At 43.4% G+C, this 15,594-nt stretch overlaps 1 pseudogene; it reads left to right on the plus strand.

The window, feature by feature from the left end:
• Positions 1–12,344: 12,344 nt before the first annotated feature.
• On the plus strand, positions 12,345–13,887 carry LOC139824175 (uncharacterized; annotated as a pseudogene).
• Positions 13,888–15,594: the final 1,707 nt, after the last annotated feature.

The raw sequence follows: 15,594 nt of genomic DNA on the forward strand, positions 1-15,594 counted from the left end.
AAGTAAGGTAACGGGGCCAGCGGGGCGGAACGTCGAGTACCGTTTCACGTATCGTATTTCGTATTTGGAGATGTGCGTAGGATCGCTTCCCGACCTACGCACTAATGTCGTGAATCCCTCGGGATTATTGCTTAGGTCATTTTTACGGGTCTGACAGATCCCACCCGCTGCTACCCCGTGAATAGAGTAAAAGGGGGGGTCCTTTTCCGCTCGACTCGACAATCCGGTGTATGATTGCGTGTGATAGCGTGTCGGCGTACGACGTGGCGGCCTTGCCACGCGCCACGATTCTTGCGAGTGTTATGCGATTATGCGGATCGGCTCAACAGTCACCCTAGGATTAGTTTTCGCGTTTCCGTTAATCCGAGGGTTTATTTCGCGTTTCCGGTAGTCTTAGTGTTTCGTTAATCGTAAGTCTCGCGTCCACGGTAGCGTGAATCTCGTCCGTGCATTCATTCTGGGGCGTATCGGCACGTAGACCCGTTAATTACCGCGCCCGGTGCTTCGAGTGTGAGGCGACGAAGTAACGAGTCGGGGGTGTGCATTTCAGATTATTCCATTTTTGGTTTCGCGTTTTCGTTAGTCTTAGAGTTGCGTTCCTCCGGGTGGAGATATCACGCGCCCCGGAGTGTATCGTGCGGAAGTATCACGCGCTCGCGGCGTGGACCGAGGGGCGAGGAGAATCGTGCCCAGTATACTGCGTGTACTCTTTCGTAAGTTACGATTGCGTGTATCCTTTCGTTTGCGTGTATTATTTCGTTTGATGGCCTATGTTATCGCCATTCGGGTATGACTTATATTATTGCATTTCGTGTATGATTTGATATTAGTTTTCGCATTCCCGTTAAGCTTTATTACTGCGTTCTGCGTAGTTCCTCGCGTGTATTATTTCGTCATCCCCTAGAGTGGATTATTGTGATTGCGAGTATTATTTCGTCGGCGTATATTATTACGTTTCGCGTATTTCATAGCGTAGATTATTTCTTGCGTGTATTAGTTCGTCGGCGTATATGATTACGTTTCGCGCATTTCATCGCGTAGATTGTCCCTTATTGCGAGTACAAGTTACACGTACGTTTTTCCGGGAATATTATTTCTGCGTCCGAGTTTATTTACAACGCGCAGACCCTTCGAGAGACCTTACGTGGTCGATGGATTGATCGCGGCGAATACTTCGCTCGTGTCCTACAAGTTGTAACGCAATTATCAAGCTTATTCTTATATTATATTCTGATTTACATGTTACTTGAGTACTTTCTTTTGTGTTTGTTTTCGCCTCACCACGGTCAAACCCCTCCGCATTCGGCCTATGTCAGAACCACGACCCTCTACCGAAAATCCTGAGCAGTCGTTGCGATCGGCCAGAGCGGGTGTATCTTGACATATGAATTAAGAGTTATGTCGATAATTAGAGTTTATGTCGGATCTATGTAGAGTTCATGTAGAGTACTTTTCGCGGGTTAGAGTAAACGGTGGTGTGGCCGTATCCACACCTGGCGCCCAAAGTAGTTTCGTATCGCTTTCGAGATCCGCTCTGCCACCCGATCAGAGATTTGCTACGCGATTCAGTCCCGCCTCACGGCCCGGGGACAATAATATAGAGAAATAGCGTCGCAAATGACAAGATGACAGAGGACTTCAGGTCCATGAGGGAAGAATTTAGGAAGGGCTTCAAGGAGCAGGGAAGTAAGTTGATAGAAGAAATAGAGGAACTGAGAAAAGAGTTCAGGGTGCAAGAGAAGAGATGGAGAGAGGAAAGGGAAGAAATGCAAAAACAGGAGAAAATAGAGGAAAGGTTAAAAAGATTGGAAAAGAAAATAGGAGAGAGAAAGGAGGAGAAAAAAGGGGAGGTAGGAAACGGAAACGAGAAGGTGAGGGAGAGAATGAGAGAGTTGGAAAGAAGGCTAAAAAGGAAGGAAAAAGAGGAGAGAAGAAGAAACATAGTGATAAGGGGTTTAGAAGTAAAGGAAGGAGGGAGGAGACAAGAAGCGGAAAAGTTATTGGAGGGAATAGGAGCCAAAGTGAAGGCAATAGAGGTGAAGAAAATAAGGGGGGATGTGGAAAAAGGAAAAGAAATGGTGTTGAAATTAGAAAACGAAAAACAAAAATGGGAGGTGATGGAAAAAAAGTGGAGCCTGGTGGGTAGAAAGAAGAGAATCATGGAGGGTTTGACGTGGGATGAACTGGAAACTGAGAGAGATAGCGAGAAGAGAAGAGAGAGAGGGAAGGAGGGCGTGGATTAAAGCAGGCAGAATAAAGTTGGAAAATGTATGGTGGAGTTGGGATATGGAAGAAGAGGTGCTAAAGGATGAAAGGGGAAGGATAAGAAAAGAGAGTAGAGGAGAGAAGGAGGAGGAAGGCAAGGTAGGAGGGGAAGGACTAAGAATGGAGACGGGGGAGTAAAAGGAGAGAGGGAAGGAATTAAAGAGTGGCAATATGGAAGGCAGAGGAGAAGAGGAGGGAAGGTAAGTTTTGGAGGGTGGTATTCTGGAATGTAGCTGGTTTGAAAAATAAAGATAAGGACTTTTGGGAAGGGTTGAAGAAAGAGGATGTATTAGTCATGTTAGAGACCTGGATAGAAGAAAAGGGCTGGGAGAGAATAAGGAAAAGGTTGCCAAGGGGGTACGAGTAGGGAGTGCAAACGGCGAAGAGGAAGAATAAAAAAAGGAGAGCAATAGGAGGGATGATAATGGGAATAAGAAAAGGGTTAAAAGAGAAGGGGACGAAGATTGAAATTAATAGGGAGAGCTGGGTAGAGGGAAAGGTTAGGATAAGTGACGAGAGATGGAGTATTGTAGGGGTATATGCAAAGAAAGAGGAGATGGAGGAGAGCTTACAGGAAATGAGACACAGAATGGAAATAAAAGAAAAAGGAAGATTTACGATAATAGGGGGAGATTTTAATGCAAGGACTGGGCGAGAAGGTGGGAGTATAGAGGAAGAGGGAGGAGGACGGTCGGGAGGGGGAAGATCGAAAAATAAGAAGATGAACAAAGAGGGGAGGTTGCTGGTAAATTGCTTAGAGGAGAGAGGATGGGAGATATTCAATGAAAATGTAAGAGGAGACGAGGAGGGGAATTTACCTTCACGGGAGGAAGAGGAGATACGGTGATTGACTATGTAATAAGAAAGGAGAAGTAAGAGAGAAGATAGAGAGCTTGATAGTGGGGGATAAAGTGGACTCGGACCATCACCCTGTGGAAATTGTTCTAAGAAGGGGGAACGAGGAGGATGGCAGAAGAAGAGGGCGAAAGAAAAGAGGCAGGGGGGTATGGAACGAGGAAGGAGTAAAAAGGTTTATAGAAAAAATAGGAGAGGTGGAAGTAAAGGGGGAAGAGTTAAATAAGGAATGGGAAAAAATGGAAACAAGAATAACAGAGGCAATAAAAGGGGTAGAGGAGGAGATGGAGGGAACCAAGAAGGAGAAGGTGGGATGGTGGGATAAGGAGTGTAGAGAAGCGAAGAAAGAGGCAAGGAGAAAATTAAGTGAATGGAGGAAGAAAAGAGGTGAAGGCAGCACATACAAGGAAAAGGGGAAGGAGTTTGTTGAGGTCCGGCTAATTGTATTTCGCTACTGAGATAAGGAGTCAAGGGAGAAGTCAGTATATAGGCATTTACTGGTTAACACACAGAGAAGTTTTATTTGAACATCCAACTCGTGGCTTGGTATGTGAGCGACTAACTCACGCACGGCACGCAGGCCGGTAAACGGAAGCTTCGCAGAAGGCGCGCATGCGCATAGGGAACGTGAACATAAAAATATGTCTGACTTACTTTAACACTTCCGCCGTCTAAATATTTTTCTTATTCTTACATTCACGCAGTCCAATGCTCTCGCTATGACATAAGAAACGGTTTCGCGGCAACGCTTTTGTAAAAATATCCGCGTCTGAGTACCCGATCAGCTGTGGCTCGCTTCCGCCACTTCGATACATTATACCTACGTCTTTGGTTCCGACTAGAAACGCGAAAATACGTTTAACCGCACGCCAGTGATTCTCGCTCGGTTTATTCAAGAATTTGCTCGCGGTATTTACAGCAAATGCTATGTTTGGTCTCGATACAGTCGCAAGAAACATAAGCGATCCCACTGCTTCGCGATATGGCGCATTGCACAATTTTTCCTCGTCTGACTCTACTGGGTGCAGTGCGACGTTTGGATCTGCAGGAACTGACAACGCTTTAGCCTGACTCATTTGAAAACGCTCAAGAATTTTTCGCGTATACACGCCCTGGTGTACAAACATCGTTTTCTCGACGCGATCGCGAATCATTTGCAGCCCGGCAAAATTACTACAATTACTAATTGTAATTTCAAACTCGTTTCTTAACTTATCAATCACTCCTTTTAACGCGGCTCGTGACTTGCTCGCTACAAGTTCATCGTCCACGAACATCGCAAGGATTATTACACACCCGTTAAAGTCACTGTAAAAGATGCACTCGTCTGCATCAATTTGCACAAACTTATATCTTTTCAGAAAATCACAGAATTTGCGATTCCAGCATCGCGGCGCCTGCTTCAAACCATACAGCGACTTTCTCAGTCGGCACACAACCTCACTTATGCTTTGTCCGACTTTCAAGCCCACTGGTATCTTCATATGAATATCTTCCTTGAGGTCGCCGTATAGAAATGCGCACATCAAATTGCACCATCTCGAGATCTTCTTGAGTGACTGTTGCCAACAGCACTCGCAGCGAATCGTAACGAACGACGGGGGAAAAGGTCTCCGTGTAATCCACGCCCTCTTCCTGGAGGAACCCTCTAGCACACAGCCTTGCCTTGTATCGACGCACGCTTCCATCCGGGTCTTGACTGATTTTAAACACCCACTTGGAGTCAATTGTCTTTTTCGATTGATCTCTCGGTACAATTTCCCAAGTACGATTCACCTCGTGTGCCTTAAGCTCTTCTTTAATGGCTCCGAGCCACTGATTAGCGTCAGGTCCACTTACCGCCTCCTCGTAATTTTACGGCACGTTGTACTCAGCGAAATCGATGTAATTGATCAACCAATTCGGTCTCTGGAGCTGCGCTCGATCTCTTAACTCACGATCTTGGTTAGCAGGTGCTGCAGGTGGATCTTCTATGCGGTGAACGGCCTCTGCATTCTCGACCGGCGGTTCAGCCTCGGCATTCCTGTTATCAGCTTCCTGCTCTGCGCCGTCTCGTGGTTCTTCTTCTTCTTCCCTCGGCTCGGCCAGCTGCTCTTCTTCTCTTCTCTCCATCCACTCTTCTTCGTCACTTGAGTCGCTCGAGCACGCATCTCTGCTGGTACTCTCGTGAAAGACCACATTTCTGGATACTGTTATTTTCTTTGTATCTGGATGATACAGCCGGTAGTTTGACGAGTCCCCGTCATATCCCACGAGGATTACTTTCTTCGCTCTGGCATCGAATTTTCGGGTAAACTGCTTCGGCACGTGTTCGTAGCCTTCCTCGCCGAACGCTCGCACGTGTCCAAGATCTGGTTTTCTACCTGTCCAAATCTCATACGGCGTTTTACTGTCGTCCTCCCCAGTTGCCGAAATTCGATTAAGCAGGTACACCGCAGTGTTGACTGCTTCCGCCCAAAACGAAGTCCCAAGTTGTTTTGCGTGTAACATAGTACGCGCGCACTCCACTACCGTCCTATTGTCCCGCTCGGCTCTCCCATTCTGCTCGGGAGTATACGGAGCCGTCGTCTCGTGCTTTATCCCGCGCGACTGCATGTAGTTACGCATTGTCTCGTTGCAGTATTCGAGTCCATTGTCGGTTTTCAGGATTTTTATCGCGCGATCGAATTTATTTGCCAACGCGCGCTCGACGATCCTGAAGCTCTCAAACACATCAGACTTGTGTTTTACAAAGAACACCTGTCTAAAACCCGAGGCATCGTCCTTATATAGCACGAAGAATCTCGCGCCGCCGATTGATTCCTCCGACATAGGCCCGCACACGTCGCTATGAATAAACTCGCCCGGTTCCCGACTCACTCGATTGACAATTTGTTTAAACGGTAGTCTGTGCGTTTTCCCAAATCTGCACGCGTCACAGAAGAAGTCTCGTTTGTCTCTCACCTTTACTCCGTTTACCACGCCGCTCGACACTAACACGGACAACGCACGTTTGTTTAAATGCCCGAGGCGCTCGTGCCATCCCTTCAGACTTGTTAGACTCGTTGTTGACACGTTAACCTCGTCCGCACTTTGTTGAACTCTGACTCGAAATAGCAACCTGCAAAATCCGTTTGACTGTTTAACTCCAGTCGCGAGAATCTCGTTGCCGCGTATTATCAGCGCATCATCCTCTCGAAATACGACTGAGTACCCGCGCACTGTGCACATTCCAACAGAAAACAAATTTTTCCTGACACTCGGAACATACAACACGTGTTCAATTCGAGCCTCGCTCCACACGCCGTCTACCAGTCTATCCACTATCACCGTTCCTTCGCCGGTCACAGCACACTCTCCGTTATTGCCGAGCAATATCGTGTCGCCATCCCTCTTCGGACGGAATTCCGCGAACCAGTCTCTCCGGAACGTGACGTGTTTCAAACACCCGCTGTCGATATACCAGATGTCGCCTTGCTCGACTGCGAGTACAGCGCGCCGCTGCGCGTCGTCTGGCCTCCTGTACCGACCGTGTTCAACTTGTCCGCTTTTATCACTCGCACTTGAGCTCACCGCAACGAACGCAACTTTTTGAGACTCGTTACCGTCACCTTTCTTCTGTTTACGTTCGGGGCACTCACGCGCGAAATGTCCTTTTGTCTGGCAAATGAAGCACTCGATGTCTTTCTTTTCTTTCTTCTTCTTTTTCTTCTTTGTTTTCGAGTCCTCAGAGGTAGATGTTTTCGTGACCTTCACCGCAGCAAAAGCTGTTACCTCTCCCGCATCGGCGCTTAACCGGCTTTCCTCTCGAAGCAAACGTACCTGGAGATTCTCGATTGTTTGCCTCGCTGGCTCAACACTGTCCCATGCAGTATGAAAAGCTAAGAACTTAGCTGTTAAGCTCGCCAACACCTTTGCCATGATGGTCACGTCCGACAAATTCTCTCCTAGATCCATGAGCTGCGTCGCCATGTTCTGCACCCTCGCCACGTGCTGTACGACCGTGTCCGTCGCACAGTGGGAGGAAACGCCGTTTGACTTGGACAAAGCTCCTAATAGACATATTTATTCTGTAATCTTTATAGAAATGTGATTTTAATAACATATAAAGATACTAACTTATATAATAAATATATAAAAATCTTTCAAAAGCATTGCAGTCGCTTTTATTAGAAGAAATATAGAAGTACAATGTTCAAAATTCTTGAGTATTGTTTATAATCTATTTCTATATTTCCCATGAGTAAAATGGCAAAAATTGTATTCACTTCTAAATGAATAACAAAAAAATAATGCGTAGTCATCACTACGTGTAAGATTATGTTAACACAAATAAATAAACGTATTTGTAATTTGAAATTATAAATAACTAAGAAGTTAATGATTTCGAGAGAACAAACAATCCAGAAATATACAACATATTTAATTATACATTATATCTATTTATATTAAAAAAAATTCTATGTCCATTTTCCTTCATATATATTATATACTCATTTCATTTAATCATTACTCCGTCGCTTTGGGAATTTCCAAGAGTTGAAGTACTTCTGTATTTAGGCTGCTATCTTTCTTTGGTAATACGGATCTGATGGAAGAAATAATGGGATCTGATGATGTTAAAAATATGTTTAATAAATCTTGACAGTTATCTTGTCTCGATGTTTTGCGACATCTTTTTTCACGATATCTGCGAAAATCTTTGTTTCGGGCTTCCTGAGCTTCTTCGCTTAACATGCCAATAGGGAGTAGAGCAACAGAAATTACATCGGATCCATGGATGAGCACCTTATGGACACTTGTTGGCATTGGATACCAATTGTATTCACTGACATACAAACGAGCAGTGTCTATGGCATATGTTTTAAATGCATCTGCATTAACAGCAAAACCACATGATAATACTTTTAGGATCGTTGCGCATCTGGATATAAGAACTTCATTGATTCCTGTAATTTCTGCTGAAAGAGCTGTATTTTCGAAAAATCTTCGGGCTGTATTACCATCATGAGTTGTACCCTTTCCCTGAAGAACAACTCCTATCAACAAACCCATTTTTGATCGAAAATTTGCCTGTAAAATTGATTTTCTTGTTTCAATTTGGGTTTTTAAATCTTTTGTTGTGTACCACACTTTTACGTCCAATTTAATTGCAACGTGAAGGAACCACTCGAAAAATCTTATGTACGCATGCAGAGTAGATAACCCATAATCAGTAACAATCATGTCAATATTTCTTTGTAATACTTTGTCAATATTATTGACATCTTTCGTAGTAACACCACACATATTACAAGCTTGAGATGAAGCAGTGTGTGTGATTGCATGACAAGTTTTTCCATCCAACATCGTCATACACAGTTTATGCTGAATTTTAACAATTTCTGTAAAACCAGTCATCACAGTTGGTTAAAGGGCTTCGATTTGCTCATCTATACATTTTTTTTCTTGAAGTATTACTTCAGTCGTTTCCTTTATAAATTGTACAGGTCTACAAAATCTAGTTGACGAAGGACGAGAATTTTGCCACACAATTATTTTATCATTATCGGAATGGACAAAAAGCTGCAGAGGCACTAAGCAAGTCATAAACAAATTTCGATCGATCAGAAGTTGTTCATTATTAGCAGATTTTTGTTTATAAATAGAATGACCGCTGCTACCATCACATCCCCATTTACTTACAAGAATTAGTTTACTCCAAAGATTTGCCGGGAGACTTAATAATACCTCTTTTTGCATTTCGATAATTCGATTAATCGTATGGTCTAACAGTGCTTGCAATCTAATCTCACATTTCGTATCAGTAATAATTATAGAATCGGTAGATGGATAACACTCTCGTTTAGCCTCTCTTACTTTATCATATGGTGGATACAAATCTGCTCCTATTGATTTAGCTTGCATTCTTGTCAAGTGGTAAGATGCTTTGGACATGTCAGTATCTAACATGTAAGCAAGTGCTTCCCGAGGAGTATATGGAGTGATAATATTATTATTTATTTTTTTGCTGCATGTAGGTGTAATGCCGTTTGTCATGAAGATGGCTTTCTTCACGAGACTTGCTTCTACAGTTTTACCTTCCGAACGAAGCTGCATTTGTGCTGCGTATGCTAATTCATCTGCTGAATGTTCATTTTTGAGATTTTGAACTCTTCTTCGTTTACTACGATCGGACAAGGTCGAAAAATGTTTTTGAAACTTTTTTCCTGTGAGAGAATTAAAATGTTTAAGATCGATATAACAATATACTACACCCAAAAAAAGAGTATTTTACGTTCAAAGTAATTTTTCCTCTAATCTCCCAGATAGGAAACTTTTGCAATAAATGCACAATTATTACATCTTTCCATTTACCGCATTTCGCAATAATTGTCTCAAGATGATTCTGCAAAACGCATATCTTTTGCTGAAATAGAATTTTACAATTATAAGTTCTAAATATTGACAAAATAATGATGCAAAGTTATGTAAAAATAAAAACTAAAAAGAATTTTTTACTATTACTTGAATAATAATTGTACAATTTTATGCTGCAACGATTTTTACAATAATTACAAAATTAATTTCTGAAATGTATTCAGTAATAATTGTGCTAAGATGATTCTCACTAATGTTACAATGTTATTATTTTTTTTGGGGTGTATATTATACGCTAGATGCGTTCGGGGGGCGACGAAAAGACCCAAAAGTTGTAGAATTGTGCCGCCCAGATAGCGCTTTCGTCGCCCCCCCTGCGGTACGCAGCTAGCGTATAAAAAATGAATTATAAGGTTTGAAACCTGAAGAAATAGATGGAACTATCAATGAAATATTTTGCATTAGCCAACTCTCATATTTCTTTAAAAACCTTTCTCTTTTTCTGTTACATTCTTCCCATCTCTTTTTCACAGTTTCACAATGATTGTGAATTTTCTCTCTTACTAATTTCCACACTTCATCAGATGTATTCTCGCCTAAAGCAGTCCTAACATGGCAATCAACGTGCTCGTATCGTATAGGCCACGCTTCCAAAGATTTTTCCATTAATAACTCAAACAGATCACGCCTGGATATTTTAAACGACATGTTAATAAAGCTGATATAAGGTGGAAGCACATAAAATTGCAGGAGCCATGAGCAGAAAGCAGAAGCCATATGCGCATGCGCTATGGTATCTGAAGAGCTCTACAAATACCATCGCGCATGCGCATATGGCTTCTGCATTTTGCTCATGGCTCCTGCAATTTTATGTGCTTCCACCTATACTCGTATTATGCACTAATATACGTTTTTGCAATGGAAAATGAGATTCAAGCTCGAACTCGCTGCGTGTTCAGCCGTACACTACACCAGCCAGACGGTATTGCCTAGCACCAGTATGATTGCGTTTTTGTTTTTAAACAAAAGCGCAAGCAGCCGCAGATAAAATTTTTTTCAGATTCAAGCTCGTGGTTTAGGTCTTCAATTTATACAAATATTTTAGTGTTGGCGTACGTTGGCTCTTTTGTATGACACGAGACACTTATTGAATAGCTTTATAAATATAAGAAATAATTACTGAATGGCTAGATTAATATTAATTCATTAAGAAGTAAATGTAAACGGTTGTATGAAGCATATATTAATAAAACTAAATGGAAAATAACTTATTTGCTTTATTTTTAAGGTTTTCATTAAAATTGAGAACCATGCAAATAGAGTATAATGCACTGGATATTTTCACTGCTTTTGGAACGCTCACGTTTCAACCACGAAACAAAGACACGCAGGCTATATATGCAATAAGAATACATTCTTTTATGATGTTTGGACATTTTTGAATGTAAAAAATGTTAATATACTTTCGAATATAACATTTTATTTTTGACCTTTTGTCCGGCTCAAACGGCATTTCCTCCCACTGTGCGTCGGGCCCATGCGATACTCGTGGAACTTTTGTGTTAACATCAGCCTGTTCGACGCCGATTTCTGTGCATAAATTGTCCCCAATTTGTCCCACATCTCCTTTGCAGTGACACAGGTCAGAAGAGGCTCGAGCTGCGAATATTCCATCGACGACGAGATGAAGAACGTGGCCTTCGCATTGTCCTTGACCCACGCCTTTCCTTCCGCCGATGCTCGATCACGCGGCTCTACTCGATCCCCGTTCACGACGTCCAGTACGTCGTTTGCTAAGAAGATCTGCGTAACCTGGAACTTCCAGCCGAGAAAGTTCGTTCCGTCGAACTTCTGGACATGCCTCGCCGACAATTCACTCGACATTTTTCACACTTCGCGTTCCTTAGCTCGTACATGAATTGCGCGGGAAAAACTGTCTTGCACAATGGCCGCCTCCTTGCAACCACACGACGCGTACCGTTTCTCGCCTTCGCTCAACCTTTCTCTTTATCTCGAAATACTACGCCACTGGGCCCATAACCTGTTGAGGTCCGGCTAATTGTATTTCGCTACTGAGATAAGGAGTCAAGGGAGAAGTCAGTATATAGGCATTTACTGGTTAACACACAGAGAAGTTTTATTTGAACATCCAACTCGTGGCTTGGTATGTGAGCGACTAACTCACGCACGGCACGCAGGCCGGTAAACGGAAGCTTCGCAGAAGGCGCGCATGCGCATAGGGAACGTGAACATAAAAATATATCTGACTTACTTTAACAGAGTTTAAGGCGCTATGTAAGAGGAAGAAAGAAAAAGAGAACAGAAAATGGGAGAGAAAAGTGGAGGGAGCAAGGAGGGAGGCAGAGGTATGGGAGATAGTAAACAGGGAGAGAAGGAAAAGGAGGGGAATTGAGGAAGGAATAGAGGAGGACGATTGGAAAGAACACTTTATGAAGTTGTTGGAAAGAGTAGAGGGTGAGGATTAGGAAGGGAGGTGGAGGGGAGGAAAAGGAAGGAAAGGGGGAAGAAGAGATAAGTCTAGAAGAATTAAGGGGAGTCATTAGGAAGTTAAAGGACGGAAAGGCAATGGGAAAGGATGGGATACCAAGCAAAGTATGGAAGAGAGGGAGAAAGGAGTTGGAGAATTAAGCATAGAAATATATCAACAGGATATGGAAGAAAGAAGAATGGCCAGAAAACTGGAAGGAAGGAATAATCGCGCCAATCATAAAGAAAGGGGAAGGTAAAAGGGCGGAGGAGTATAGAGGGGTGACAATAATGTCGTCTTTATATAAGGTGTATACGGCTATTTTGGCGGATAGGTTGAGACTCCTTCCCATAGAGGAAAAAAAATAGTGCCACAAAATCAGACAGGTTTCTCAGAAGGGGGATGGGAACTATAGACAATATATATGTGTTGAATTACTTGGTGAACAGAAGGTTAGAAAAGAAGGGGGGAAAACTGATAGCATGTTTTGTGGACCTGAAGGCGGCATTTGACTCGGTGGATAGAGGAGTACTGATAAAATCAGTGAGAGAAAGGGGAATAAGGAAAGGGCTGGTGAGGAGAACGGAGGAGATTCTAAGGGAGACGAGAAGCAGGGTAAGGGTAGGAGACGGATAGGGAGAAAAGTTCTGGACGGGAAGGGGTGTAAGGCAGGGGTGCCCATTGAGCCCGCTATTGTTCAACGTATTATTGGCGGATATGGAACAGGAAATGGGCAGAGTCAAATGGGGAGGTATAATGTTAGGAGGTAAGAGAGTGTATACCTTGGCATATGCGGATGACGTAGTGTTAATGGCGGAGGACGAGGACCAAATGAGGAGTATGTTGAAAAGATTGGAGGAATATCTAAGCAGGAAGAGATTGGAGCTGAATGTGGGGAAAACAAAAATAATAAGATTTAGGAAAGGGGGAGGGAGGGACAGTAAGAGAAGGTGGAGATGGGAAGGAAAAGAATTAGGAGAGGTGAAGGAATTTCGATACTTAGGGTACATGTTTTAAAAGAATGGAGGGCAGAAAGCGCAGGTAAGGGAAAGGATCAAGAAGGCGGCGGCAGTGATGGGGAAGGTCTGGGGAATAGGAAAGAGGAGATTTGGGAGAGACTGGGGAAAAATATTGTGGCTTTTTGATAGACTGGTGTGGACGGTTCTGGGATATGGAGCGGAAATATGAGGATGAAAAGAAAGGGAAGGAATGAAAAGGCTAGAAGAGAGGTATATCAGATGGGTCTTGAGAGTAGATGGAAGAACACCGTGGTATCTTGTTAGGGAAGAGATGCAAAGGGAGAAGTTAAGAGGGAGGGCAGGAATGAGGGCATGGAGATTCAAGAAAAAGTTAGAGGAGGGTAGAGGAAGTGAATTGGCGAGGATATGTTGGGAGGAGTTGAAGGGAAGGTAAAAGAAAGGGGAAACAGGTTCAAGCTGGGAGAGGAAAAGAGGAAAGTTCTTTGAAGACAGAGGAGTAGAGTTGAAAGATCTGGAAAGCCTGAGAGAAGACGATGACGAATGGTTTAACAAATGGTTTAACTGTTTGGTGGGGATAAAGAAGTGCAAAGGAGAGAGAGACGGGAGAGGATCGAGAAAGCAGACTATAATAAATGGTACAAGTTAATAAAAGGAGAGGGGTAACCGAGATATTTAAAGAAGAGATGGGGAGAGAGTAGATGGGGCAGGGTGACGAGATTTAGATTAGGGAATGAGATGAGGGAGAGCAGATTCTGGGAAACGGAAGAGAAAAAGAAATGTAGGCTATGTGATCATAGGGAGGAAACGTGGGAGCATGTGTGGGAAGAATGTAGGAGATGGGAATCAGGAAATGGTAGTTGGCAGGAAGCGGTGGGATGGGTGTTAGATGAGGAAGGGGGAGGAGAGGGATGGATGACAACTAGAAGGGGAAAGAAGGTGAGGAAAAGGGGAGGCGGATGAATTAGAGGAGGGAAGAGGGGAATCGTGAGGGGTGGAGGGGTGAGGAGGAGGAAGAGAGAGGAGGAGGAAAGTGGAAACGGAATAAAGAAGTGTCGAACAATTAACTTGTTACAGATAACCCAGGATGAAATACGAGGGGAGAGCGATAGTGGAGGCGGTGGAAAGGATAGTGGAGAAGAAATTAAGGAAGATGGCGAAGGAGAAGAAAGTGGTTGACAAAAGGAAGGAGGAGAGGTTAGAGGAGCTAGAAGAGAAAGTAAAGAAGATGTCGAAGAAGAAGAAAGAGGCTGATAAAAGGAAGGAGAAGAGGATGGAGGAGCTTGAGGAGAAAGTAAAAAGATTGGAGAGAAAGGTAGAAAAATTGGAGCTAAATGGAAGCAAAAAGAAGAGGAAGGACGATAAGGAGAGTGGGACTGGGAAGAAGAAATGGTGGGCGGGGAGAGGTGAAAAGAACGAGAACGATCAAAGGAAAAGGAACGTAATTTTAAGGGTAGAGAAGGAGAAATAGGGAGGCAAGGAGTCGAATTGAGAGAAGATGAAGGAGCTGTTCGCGGAAGGGCTTAAGGTAAGGGTGACGGTGAGAGAGGTGATTGTGGTGGGACAGAGAGGAATATGGTTGACCATATTGGTGAAGCTGGGAGACGAAAAGGAGAAGTGGCGGGTGTTGGAGGCGAGAAGAAAGGCAGGGAATAGCATAGGGGTGAAGATACATGAGGATAAGTCGGTGGAAAGGAGAGAGAGAGAGAGAGAGAAAGAGAGAGAGAGAGAGAGGAAAAGGGAGAGGGAGAGGGAGAGAGAGAGGGAGAGAGAGAGAGAGAGAGAGAGAGAGAGAGAGAGAGAGAGAGAGAGAGAGAGAGAATCGAATCAAATCGAATCGTTATTTATTACACGCTCTGGGATACATCCCCTAAAGCGTAGAAACATATGTACAGAAAGTAGACGTAGTGTAATAATATATAACACAGATATGACTGTAGTCGCAAAAACAAAAAATCATGCGTGTGGTCGCCACGCGCGTTAGAAGTGAAACTTCTGAAGGCAAGGCTTTGCCATAACTTTTCTGAAATTAATACAAAAACAATGCAACGGAATTAGTCACTCCAAGCCGCCCGCAACTCGAAAATATAGTGTTATACGCAATTCTCACTATATCCGTCTTGCCAGTGCCGTACGCCTAATCGAATTTTCGTGACGCGTTTTTGAGTCGCAAAATCGAATTTACTTACCGATCCAAAAGGAGTTTCACTTTGTACGCCTGTTGGTCAAATTTTCGTGACACTATTTCGTGACGTTTTTTCGTGTCGCACAATCGAACTTACTACCGTACCAATTAAAGAAGTTTCATTTTATACGCCAATTGGTCGAAAATTTTCGTTACACTTTTCGTGTCGCATAATCAAACTTACTACCGTACCAAAGAAGTTTCATTTCGTACGCCTATTGGTCGAATTTTCGTTACACTTCCCGTGTCGCACAATCGAACTTACTACCGTACTAAAGAAGTTTAATTTCGTACGCCTATTGGTCGAATTTTTGTTACACTTTTCGTGTCGCATAATCGAACTTACTACCGTGCCAGAAGAAGAACCGTCTCGCCAACGCCGTACGCCTATTGGTCGAATTTTTGTTACATTTCCGTGTCGCACAATCGAACTTACTACCGTACCAAAGAAGTTTCATTTTGTACGCCTATTAGTCGAATTTTCG

Source organism: Temnothorax longispinosus, chromosome 1 (assembly GCF_030848805.1).
Source record: "Temnothorax longispinosus isolate EJ_2023e chromosome 1, Tlon_JGU_v1, whole genome shotgun sequence".
In the NCBI taxonomy this organism is placed as follows: domain Eukaryota; kingdom Metazoa; phylum Arthropoda; class Insecta; order Hymenoptera; family Formicidae; genus Temnothorax; species Temnothorax longispinosus.